This window comes from Neomonachus schauinslandi, chromosome X, assembly GCF_002201575.2.
Source record: "Neomonachus schauinslandi chromosome X, ASM220157v2, whole genome shotgun sequence".
Lineage (NCBI taxonomy): Eukaryota > Metazoa > Chordata > Mammalia > Carnivora > Phocidae > Neomonachus > Neomonachus schauinslandi.
In genome coordinates this window covers 35,426,007-35,438,628 of record NC_058419.1, presented here as the reverse complement: position 1 = coordinate 35,438,628, position 12,622 = coordinate 35,426,007, and the positions used below count along the sequence as shown (strand labels likewise).

General features: G+C 39.1%; 1 pseudogene; it reads right to left on the bottom strand.

The window, feature by feature from the left end:
• Positions 1 to 96: 96 nt before the first annotated feature.
• LOC110576375 lies at positions 97 to 866 on the bottom strand (annotated as a pseudogene).
• Between the last annotated feature and the right edge of the window lie 11,756 nt (positions 867 to 12,622).

Sequence of the window (12,622 nt, the reverse complement as noted above, 5' to 3'; positions counted from 1 at the left end):
AGTCAAGTTCATTTGAAATCTTCAAAAAGAAAGTTCCTGCTAATCCTCAAATGGTGCTCGTTATAGTTAACTTTTGTATTAATTGGTTGCATTGAATTACTTGTTATCCAAGCATAGCAGCTGCTCCTTACCATTTATTGTTAAGGACTTTAACTGGCTGTCTTCAACTTTGACTCTTTCTTGACCATTTTCAACCATTCTCTTTGTAATGATTTTCCTGCCACTAACAATTTTAGTTAAGGCTGATACAGTTTTGAAACTGTCTGCCCAACTATCCTCAAATGACATGGAAGACAATGAAGTGAGGCTTCCATGACCTAGTGAACCTGAGGACGTAAATCCTGTATCAGAAGGAGCAAATTCCCTTCAAATTATGGAAATCCACTGAAGGCAGTGAAAAACATTTCTCTGCCTCGGCTTCTGTGGGGGACCCCCAGCTTCTGTGGGGGACCCCGGGTTGAGTCCCCAAGAAAGTCCACAAGTGGGTTTTCAAAGAAGTTGAATAAAAACCAGTCTCTCCCACCAAATTAAAAAAAAAAAAAATTCCGTGAAGGCATCGTCGGAATTATGGAAGGTGAAGCCAAACTCAAATGGACTGTCAAAACGACTTCCATCTCCACCATTTAATCCTTCACCGTATTCATCATAGAGGTATCATTTTTTAGCATCTCATAATACCTCGTATACCTCAGCTACTTGTTTGGATTCTATTTCTGCTGCTCGTTTATTCTCATGATTTTTATCTGGATGCCACTTCAGTGCCAGTTTCTGATCGTGCCTTTTTTTTTGGCTAAGGCATGTCCGTGCATGCCCAGAATTTCAGAGTAGTTCACATGTTTTAACAGGCTGTTGGAACGAGGCCTCATTTCTGGTTTTAAGGTCATCTATGTGGGGCCCAGGACTCGGGAGCCGGCAGCCAAGTGCAGCCCGGGTCTCCCCTCTGTTCCCTTTCGCATGCTGTGCTGGTAACGGTGGCAGCCTGATGCTTCTCAGGATTTATTCTTATATGCGTCATTGCCTTTGTGCATGATATTCCTTCTAGCGGAAAACTGTACCCTCGGAATCTCCAAACCTCTTAGCCTGCTGTGGTAACCAGTCTCCATGATAGTCTCGAATAAACCACGCCTCTGTGGTATTTACACACTGATGTGTTCCCTCCCACACCGACTCATGTGTAACCAATAAATTGTGTTGGCTGTGATATTGCCCGTCTTCTAAGGCTGTTGTTGTAAGAAGCCTTGGAGCCTCCACCTTGATCTCTCGGGGCAGCAGTTCTTGGAGCCCTGAGCCACCTTCTAAGAACCCACTTACCCTGCCAGAGGGATCTTATGGAGAAGCCCTGAGACTTCATGGAAAGAAGGAAGGCTCTAGCAGAGAGACACTAGTCTCTAAAGCCATCTCCTTCAAGGTACCAGGCATGTGAGTGAAATGTCTTGCATCCTACCAAACAGCCCAGCTGCTAAGTAAGTACCCAAGTTCTGAGATATGATATTTATTGTTTCAAGTTTTTAAAGATACTTTGTTACATTGCAATAGAGAGCTGGAACACCTGGCTAATTTTTACTCTTCCCTCAAGGGTTAGTTTAGGCATCACCTCTAAGAAACGTCTGATTTCTGTTTTTAATTCCCCTTTCCAGTTTGAGTTAGGTGTAGATCTTCTTTGCCCCCATGCCATATTACACTTCATTCTACATTTCTGGGTTTGGGCTATTTGCCCTCTAGACTGCAGTCTCCTTGAACGTATGACTTATTCTCCTTTGTGAGAGGACCTTATCCCAGTACTTGGTGCACAATGGCTATTCAAAATAAACGGACTAAATCACAGAATCTCAGGGTTGGGGGAACTTTAGATGCCATTTAAAACAACCCAGTTTGATCTACAAAGTGTTTGTCCATCCAGCCTGTGTGGGAAGCCCCTCACATGATGAGCATTTACTACTTCCTGAGGCAGCTTGCCCCATCTTTAAACAGCTCAGACTGTTAGCACGTGCTTGTCAGCTTAACTCTTGTTTCTGATCACTTTTTCATTTCGGCTCCTCTCAGGAGTCCTGTGCTTGCTAATATGTTCATTTGTGCTTACTTGTGCACTGTAAACTCTTTTTTTAAGCCTTTTTAACATTTGTGTTGTATGTACCTAACTGTATTATAAGTTTGGAAATAAAACTGCTCTCTTAGGTGTATTTTATTGTCCTTCACTGGATGTGTTGCCTCCAGTGGTAACTCAATGTATGCTCTTAGCTGACAGACCAGTAGAATGTACTGCTTAAGAGTGTGGGCTCTGTAGGCAGAAGTCTTGGGTTCAAATTCTTTTTTTTTTTTAAAGATTTATTTATTTGAGAGAGCGAGAATGAGAGAGAGTACATGAGAGGGGGGAGGGTCAGAGGGAGAAGCAGGCTCCCCGCCGAGCAGGGAGCCCGATGCGGGACTCGATCCCGGGACTCCAGGATCATGACCCGAGCCGAAGGCAGTTGCTTAATCAACTGAGCCACCCAGGCGCTCTTGGGTTCAAATTCTGACACTAGCACATATTAGGGATTATGTGAAATTAGACAAGTCACTTGATCTAAATAAGTGTTTTCCTATCTGAAGAAAGATAACTTCCTCGTACATTGGTTGTGAAAATTACATGACATTGTGCACATAAGTAGTGCTTAACCAGAAGCTTGCATATCAGATGCTTAGTAGGTAGTAGTGACTCAAAACTATTATAGAAACACAGTGCCAGTTGACCAAATTAAGCATTCTTTTTCCTATTGAGCATTAGATAATCACCTGGCTTTATTTTGTCTTCCTTATCTGTTTGTTTCACTTTTACCTGGCTGCTTTCTCTATAAAACTTTACAATAGTGGCATTCAATTTTTTTAAGCCTTACCTGCTTTTATGGTAGAAGATTCAAATTAATAAATAACCGTATCTATACACAAGATGATAGATGCTTTTGTCAAAACCTTAGATAGTCACAAAACCATTTGGAATCAAAGCCTGTGTCTCACTTGCCAGAGGAAAAAAAATGTAAACAAGTCCATGATCTAATTGCATTGGTAACAATGTCCATAAAGAATTGAGATACCATTCTTTTGATTTCAGCTTAGCTGTGTGACTCTTCTAGAACTCAGCTGCCTCTTATGTAAAACAGGCAAAACATTTCTATTTACCCCTCAGGGTTTCTGTGAATATCAATGAGATGAGGTCCTTGAGGGCAGGTGTTGGGGTAGGGGAATGCTTTCTCTCCACTCCTGATATTTTTTTCCAGACAGAAGGCCATCCATTAGTGTAACACACCTGGCCTCTATTCCTTACTCATTCTTTACTGGGGATGGGAGAGGAGTAAATTTTTTGCTGATTTTGGATGTAGAAATTAAGTGTCCATAGTGAAGCAGCTGCCTACAGGAAGCATGTAGACTGCCCTGTTCTCCAGGGATGCTTTTTCCAGGTCCTAACCTGCTAAATGGTTAAGTCTATAATTCTGGAATTCAGATTATGAAATCTCCTTGGCTTTAGAAGCACCAGATTCTTGAATATCTGTTTTATGAGGAATGAAGTTAGTATTTTGGTATCTACCTAACTTACTACTATGTCCTACATAGGACAATAGAGTTGGCTCAGAATTTGAGCAGGAAAGAGGTATTTATGGGGCTGCCTCAGAGACCCCAAAGGCAAGGGACTAGGTTTTAGTCCTTTTTAAATCATTTTTATGGTTCTAGCACTTAGCACAGTGTCTGGCACACAGCAGGTACTTAATGCCTTATGTTTGAACCCTTTTGAATAATATAAAGTCCTATGCAAATAAATGGTAATATTTATTATTAAGAAAAACAGCTGTCCTACCAGATTTGTATATTTCAAATCCAGGAGAAGCTATTACCACGACATCGTTAATGCCCCAGGAAATTTATCTAACCATTGTCTTAGCCATTTTGGGCTATTCTAACAAAATACGACAGACCAGCTTTTAGACAGCATATTTTTTTCCCTCACAATTCTGGAAGCTGAAGTCTGAGATCAGAAAGCCAGCGTGGTTGGATGAGGAACTTCTTCTGGGTTGCAGATTTCTTGTATCTTCACATGGGAAGGGGTGAGCTAGCTTTCTGGGGCCTCTCTTTTTTTAAGATTTTATTTATTTGTTTGAGAGAGCAAGAGCAAGCTGGGGAGGGGCAGAGGGAGAGGGAGAAGTAGATGCCCCACTGAGCAGGGAGTCTGATGCAGGGCTCGATCCCAGGACCCCGAGATCATGACCTGAGCTAAAGGCAGATGCTTAACTGACTGAGCCACCCAGGCACCCCCCGGGGCCTCTTTTATAAGGGAATCAATCCCCTTCATGGAGGCTTGGCCCACATGATTTAATCACCTCCCAAAGATCTCTCCTCCTAATATCATCACCTTGGGCATTAAGTTAACAACATATGAATGTTTGGAATGGGGGGCATAAACATTCAGACCACAGCAATCATGCACTATGCTCCAAAGATTCTGTAAAGTAGAATGAAGAGCCCTGTCTTCCTGCATACACTACAGATTAGAAAATTTAGGTACCAAGCAGTAAAACAATTTACTTATGCTCTCGTAGCAAGTTTATAGTCATGTTTGGAGTAGAATAACAACTTTAGACCTTTATTAGCTAGTCTGGGTTCTTATTTTGAAATTTTATAGAATACACTGAGACCATATCTGTAAGCTTCCAAATCACTAAATGTAGATGCCAGACTTGTTTACAAGTCCATTTGTGAGATCTGAAATAGTTGGATATGTTTTGGAATCTTTGGATCACAAAGTCATTGAGGCAGTTTGGATGGAGGAAGAGACTATCACAATAAAAAGGAGGTGTGAAGTTTTTGATATCAGAAGAGTAATTACCAGCAAATTGCCACATTTATAGAGATAACAACAGATGTGTGACAGCTGGGTTAATTGAACGTCTGGTGGGCCTTTTTCTATATAAGATAATTCCATGTGCATATTACGGAAAAGAAAGCAGGTGTGACCAGTCAATTGTCAAATGAGGAGCATAAGTATCACCTGGAGAGTGTACTGATCTACTAAACTTAATGGTTTGTATTTCTTAGCTTACAAGATAATCTAGCAATCGATTTTTGATGGTGTGGTGATAAATTTTACACCCAGAGAGCACATATTAATATAAAAGTATATGGCAAAGAGTTTCCTATTTCTAGCTCTTATGCGAAGGCTTTACAAAATGTACATTGATGTGAATTTCTGAAGCTGTACACCCATCTCAGCACCACTATGTATATGGCACTGAAGTTAGCAAGTTTGGTGCTTCCACAGACGGGGACTGCCAGAATATTCACTAATTCTTGACACATGTAAGAAAGTACAGGACTGGTGGGAGAGAAATCTAGTCACTGGCCGTGTCACTCCACAGTTTAGGGACTTGGAACATATTAGTCATTGATCTCTCTGGGCTTCAGTCAATTCCATGTCACCAGAATGAAATGATGGAATTCAATGATCTTTAAGTCCCTTCTGTGGTTCTATCTCATTACAGGAAAAACAAACAAAAAAAACAAAACAGTGTTTTAGCAATTTTTTTCTTTAATTGTCAGAGACTTAAGACAACAAATTATCAATGCTATTATCTTGTGATAGCAAATATGTCAGAAGCATTCAGTATTTGTTGATGGGATGATTGATTATCTTATGTAAACCATTGAGGATGAAAAGTAGAAGAAAACGCCTAACTCCAGTCGTGAGAGTCCTTTTTGTGCTTCCAAATATGTATCATCTGTTCCGATGTAGGACATTAGTTTGTGTAATTTCTACTAGCTGCTGAATGGAAGGTGGCTACAAGGATTTGTTCAAATGTAGATAATCACCACATACACATTTCCAGTAGAGTGGACCAAGTAGTTCTTAAACTTCACCACAATCACCTAGAGAGTTTGCAAGAGATGCAAATTCTTATTGGTAAGACAGGTACCTCAGAGAAGAGTACCATAGAGTTTGATGTTCCTGAATCCAGAGTTAGAACTCTGTCACTCATTAGCTCCACACTTAGCCCCCCAGCCCTCTAAGATGTCGTTGCCAACTATTTGATCTAGCTTCTCCGTGTTCCTCGTCCCCCATCACAAGCTCCAGACCCACTGAGCAAGGCAGTTGTCTGTTTTGTTCTCCCCTTGGGTAAAGAAAGGCCCCTAAGTGAATGTTAACTATCCAATTCCCTTACTGCACAGTTGAAGTTCTCCATTCTGTCTCTTTCTTTCCTCCCAGTCCCCTTTCCTGTCCAGGCAGGTCTACCATACCTCTGCCCCCAATACAGTTATTTGACGAAGAGACTCAGGGTTAAGTACTGTTTGAATTTACTTTCTTTACAACTCTTATAGTTTCACATGCATGAGAAAGAAGTCAGATGTATAACTTCCGTGTGCAAAACTCAGAGCCAATCCTATAGTTCCATTACAGTTGTCCCAGCTGCCCCATCCCAAAACACCCACTATTTCCCTATTCCATCTATTGTGTGTGATAGTCATGAAATCAAGGGGGACTGCTTGGAGGAAGCTGTATTTGGCTGGACTTTGCAGATATCCTGTCCCTTTCTTCAAAGATGGAGAGAAAGGGCATCTAGAAAAAAGCAATAGTGTAAGCAAATGCATAAGAGAGCAGAGCATTGGTTCTCAAATTTTAGTGTGCATTAAGAAGCTCATGGGAGGTGGGGCCCGGGTGGCTCAGTCAGTTGAGCATCCAACTCTTGATCTCAGGGTCATGAGATCAAGCCCCACATCAGGCTTGGCACTCAGTGTGGAGTCTGATTGTCCCACTCCCTCTGTTCCTCACCCCACTTGTGTTCTATCTCTAAAATAAATAAATAAAAATCTTTTTAAAAAAACACATGGGGATTTTATTTAAAATGCAGATTCCTGGGCCACACCAAAAGAGATCCTGATTAGACTAACCTGGAATGGAACCCAGGAATCAGCATTTTAAACCATCTCTTCAGGTGATTTTTTTTTTTTATATAGTGATTCATGAGCAAGACCTAGAAAAAACTAATGGAAATGTAGTCTACCTTTACATATATTAGGATGTATCATAGGTTCCTATACCCTAAAATGTACCATTTGACTTATTTCAATTGATCAAGTATTTATCAAGCCTCTATTATGAGCTGTTACTCTATATAGAATAGTGATTCTCAACGTGATCTCTGTACCAGCAGCATCAGCATCACCTGAGAATTTGTCAGAAATGAAAATTATGGGGCTCCAACTCAGACCTACTGAATCAAAAAGTCTGGAGTTGGGGCCCAGCGATCTGGGTTTGGGCAAGCCTTCCAGTTGATTCTGATGCCTGATGAGTTTGAGAACCCCTGCTCTAGACTAGTATTGGCTTTGTGTAATGTAGTTGGCCTTCACATTTGCTGTTAGATCCTCTCTGTTCAAATCAGTATTTTAAAAATGAGTGGAAAGACACTGGGTGTTATACACAAACAGTGAATCATGGAACACTACATCAAAAACTAATGATGTACAGTGATTAACACAACATAACAAAAAAAATAAAAATGAGTGGAAAGAGATTTAATTCATAATTTAGCAAAATAAAAATATAAGAGCTGATATGTTATAGAGCTGATTATTCATACTGGTAAAAATCATAAAGAATCTTTAGCAAAATTAGCAAATATTAACCTAATTTAGTTATTTAAACCAATGGATATGATGGCATGATTTTATTTTCCTGTGAGTATGTAAATTACACATGTTTGTTACTATTTTCTCAACATAATTATAATTTGTGGAAATGCAGTTTTATCTTAGCCTAGAGCAGTGGTTTTCACCTTTTGCACATTAGAAGCACCTGGGAAGCTTTTAAAAAGTAGATGCCTAGATGTGCCCCCTCTCCCCATTCTGATTTAATTGGTTTCCGTTAGGGCACAAGCATTGGATATCTTTTAAGAGCTCCTGAGAGGATTGTTATGTGCAGCCAACTTTGAGAACCACTGGCCTAGAGTTTTCTACATGGCTGTTACTTTGCTTAAACTTCTAACCTCTGTTTAACAGCAGATGTTCCTTAAAAAATGTAACAATAAGAGTTCAGACAAAAAGGATTCTACAAAAGCAGCAGTGGTTATCAGGTTAAGAAGTTATAATTCAAACCTCTTCCATTGGACAGTGAGTGGATTATTTAATGTTCTTTGGTGGTAGAAATCTGGACAGTAAAGTCCTTGAAATCAGGGACTGTGTCTTGTCACTTTTATGTCCTCACTGCCCAGCACAGAGTAGAGACAAAAGTATTTGTTGAATAAATGGAAAGGAAGTAAGGGAGGAGTGAGCCAATTAACCAGCAAGTTTCTGTGTTCCTATCTACTGTTTTCAAATATCATTCTAAGATTGTGTTCTTATCTACTATTTTCACATATTGGTCTAGGATTGTGAGCAAAGAATCAAAGAAATAACAAATATGGTTCCTATACTCTGACAATTTATAATGTTGAAATAAGATATGTATATATTAAAAATAATATAAAACTTAAGAGATTGGATTTTGTAAGAGGAAGAGTTTATAATGGGTTGGAGTAATCAGGATGGACTTCACAGAGAAAATAGAACTTGAGCTGTTGGATGAAACAAGGAGAATAATCCAATAAGGAAGAACATTATAAGCAAAGATGCAGAAGAATTTTGGAAGCTAAAATTGAAAAGATAGGTTTGGGTTAGATTTTGGAGAGTCTTGGATGCCAACTGAAGTGTTTGAACTTTTGGATTTTATCTTACAGAGGAAAGAGAGGCATTGGTATGTTTTGTTGGTTTTTTTTTTTTTTTAAGATTTTATTTATTTATTCATGAAAGACAGAGAGAGAGAGAGAGGGGCAGAGGGAGAAGCAGGCTCCCAAGGAGCAGAGAGCCCGATGCGGGACTCGATCCCAGGACCCTGGGATCATGACCTGAGCCGAAGGCAGACGCTTAACCATCTGAGCCACCCAGGCGCCCTGTTTTGTTGGTTTTTAACAGGAGAGAGACCTGACAAAAATAGCATTTTAGACCTATTATTCTGGTGATAGGATAGCTATCAACAGGTAGGTGGAGTTTGGCATTGATGATGGCTGAGACAAGTATGAGGGTGTTCAAGATATGTCATTGAAAGTCATGCATGGAGGGGCGCCTGGGTGGCTCAGTTGGTTGAGCGACTGCCTTCGGCTCAGGTCATGATCCTGGAGTCCCGGGATCGAGTCCCGCATCGGGCTCCCTGCTCGGCGGGGAGTCTGCTTCTCCCTCTGACCCTCCTCCCTCTCATTCTCCCTGTCTCAAATAAATAAATAAAAATTTAAAAAAAAAAAGAAAGTCATGCATGGAATTATGCCATGACAGCGGGAACAGACAGGAAAGGACAGATGGAGAATTTTTGAATAACTGCAATAGCAATAAACACACATACTGAATAGCAATATATATATTGAATGCTTAATATGTGCCAGGCAATGCGATAGGCATTGAGAGTCATCCATGGGGTCATATGTATGATTTTTAAACAATTGGTACAACACAGGCATCCTAGGATTCCACCAATCCAAACTCATGAAGTCCAGTACGTTGTACCAGTGTTTACTGACTGAATATCAGTCCAGACTAAGCAGTGAATAAAACAGTCTGTGTGTTTATGGAACTTACATATGTAAAAAAGGATATGTTTGGTGCCAGAATATTTCCCACTTAGGGAAAAGGCAGCCCACATAAAGTTGTGATTCTAAAAATGGTCCCCTGGACAACCAATATGTAGAATTAGAGTTGACTTGAATCTTGAATAGCAAGGGTGTTAGGGATACCAACCCCCCATGTAAATGAAAATCCACATATAATTTTTGACTTCCCCAAAACTTTACTAATAGCCTACTGTTGATCAGAAGCCTTACCAATGTCAATTAAAACATACTTTGCATGTTTATATGTATTATATATTCTTTTTTTAAAGATTTATTTATTCACTTAGAATGAGTGGGGGGAGGGGGAGAGGGAGAGAGAATCCTCAAGCAGACTCCCTGCTGAGCATGGAGCCTGATGCACGGCTCAATCCCAGGACCCCGAGATCATGACCCATGCCAAAATCAAGAGTTGGCTACTTAACTGACTGAGCCACCTAGGCGCCACATGTATTCTTAAAGTAAGCTAGAGAAAAGAAAATATTAACAAAATCATAAGCAAAAATACATTTATAGTACTATATTTATCAAAAAGATTTTGCATATAAGTGGGCCCCCACATTTCAAACCCAGGTTTTCCAAGGGTCAGCTGCAGTTGGACCACTTCTTAATTATGTTGAAACTCTTATCTTTTTCCTTTCATTTTGCACTAAACTACCACTTTTGACACCTCCTCCATGGCTTCTGGGGCTTTTTGTAAATCCCATTCTCTGCATAGATTGGACCTGTTTACTTCTTATTACTTTGTTATGAGCTTTTCACTCTCTAGTTGTAAACCTTTCCCAAATCTAAGTAGTGCCACATGTGACAGATCCACCAAGGCTTAGTCATAGTTGAGGCCATATCATGTCAATCATTATAGCAAGATTTTGAGCTTGAGGGGGAGAGAGAGAGAGAGAAGGAAAGACACGCAAATTTGGTCCAAGTTTACTGTTTGCTAGAGAAGGGAGTTATTTTAGGTCCAGTTGTTTTTTTTTCAGACCTCTTAATGATTGCACTTTTGCATAATCAATGGGATCACCTTTGTAGTAAATCCTTTCTGCTTGTTAAAATGTCTGAAAACACCAGACTGACCATTTTTCAGACTGTTTCTTAATCACCTTTAATCAGGTATAATTTTTCGAATCATTCATTAAAAGTGTTCTCTTTTACACAAAGGACATTCTTAATCATTAAACACTAGCAAAATGAAATGTGTTGTTGAAACACTGGGGAAGGTCAATTTTTCAGAGTACCAACATTTAAGACCATTTTATTGTCTAAGACTTCTGTTTAAAAACAGAAAAATAACCTTTTTTTATCTTATAAAAATAAGTTCATTGTAAAAAGTACTTTGAAGATAGAGAAAATTCAAAATTAACTAAAAGCGCTCATATTTATGCAAAAATGCAAAACAAAATGTCAAGTAATTATTTCATCTCAATACTTTTTTCTAGCATAGAATGATGCATTGTCTATAATTTTGTATCCCAATATTTAATATTATACCTAAAGCATTTTCATAGGTCCCAAAATATTTTTCTAAAATGTAGTTGTAATTGCTAGATAATGTTATAACCTATGGATATACCATTCTTTATTTTACTATTTCTGTACTACAGGATATTTAGATTGTTTTTATACATGGCTGTAAACCATACTGCCATAAATCTTACTTTCCTGAATTTCTGATCCTTTCGCTAGGTCATAAACCTATATTTGCAATTATTGTGACCAAATATGTGAATATTTATAAGGCTCATTATACATCTTATTCAGGAAGATTATACCAAAATAATATAGGTGAGTGTCTGTCTCACTGTATTCTTACCAGAATTGAGTATTACCACATGGAAAAAATGCCATCATTTTTGTTTCTTTAAACTGGCAGACTAGGTGCCCAGACTGACTCTCTCACAGAAAACAAAAATACTTTATAAATCTTGAATACATCCATAAGGTAGGTGGAAAAAAAATAAGTTATCATCTAGTGACCAAATGAAGGGAGAGATGTAAAAGAGTTAAGCAGTTCTCCAAAGCCAAAGTTTACCTTAAGAGCATTTGCTGAACCTAATGAAGTAGTTTTTCACAGCCTTCTGGAGGTCAAGGAATAGGAGACAAAGCCCACCTAAGATGGAGAATCTAACAGGACATCCTCCCACAGAGCTTGGGCCCTAAAGGGCCATACCCACAGTTTAAGGGTTGACTAGAAATAAATCTGTTCCAAACTATACTACTTGCTTTGAACATTGGTAGGAATGTGAGGTAATCCTCTCTTGAGATTTTATAAAGTAGCCCTCACATAGGTTTACAGCCCAAATAAACAACACATCTGTGGCCTGGAAAACCTAAAGCTGAGTATTTACTTTAAAGCCAATCTAGACTGACAGTTCCTCCAAGGGCCTGATAGATCCAAACTCAAATCCTTTCTTGAGGGAACTCACCTTTATTCCAAGCCCAAGATAATTTCCACAGAAAGAGGTTGAAGGAAAATAAGGGGAAAAAATCATTGAATAATCCAGAAAAAGTCACCATGACTGAGAGCCAGTAGAAACAAAAGACAATAGAATAAGATCCCCAAAACTTCATTTGTGTAACTATCAAACTCAGGAGAAAATAATTGTTTTCTCTATTTCAATAAATTAAAGAGAATTAAAAATGTGAGTAAAGAGCAAGTGGATATAAAAATAAACCATACAGAACTCATAAAAATGGAATATATTGGGGCACCTGGGTGGCTAAGTTGAACATCCAACTCTTGGTTTCAGCTCAGGTCATGATCTCAGGGTCGTGAGATCGAGGCCCACCTCGGGCTCTGTGCTCAGCAGGGAATCTCCTTGAGATTCTCTCTCCCTCTCCCTTTGCCCCTCTCCCCACTCTCTTGATCTCTCTCTTTCTCTAAAAATAATCTTTAAAAAAAAAAAAGAAATGGAATATATTATAATGAAAATTAAAAATGCAGTGAATGGCTTTAACAAAGGGTTACA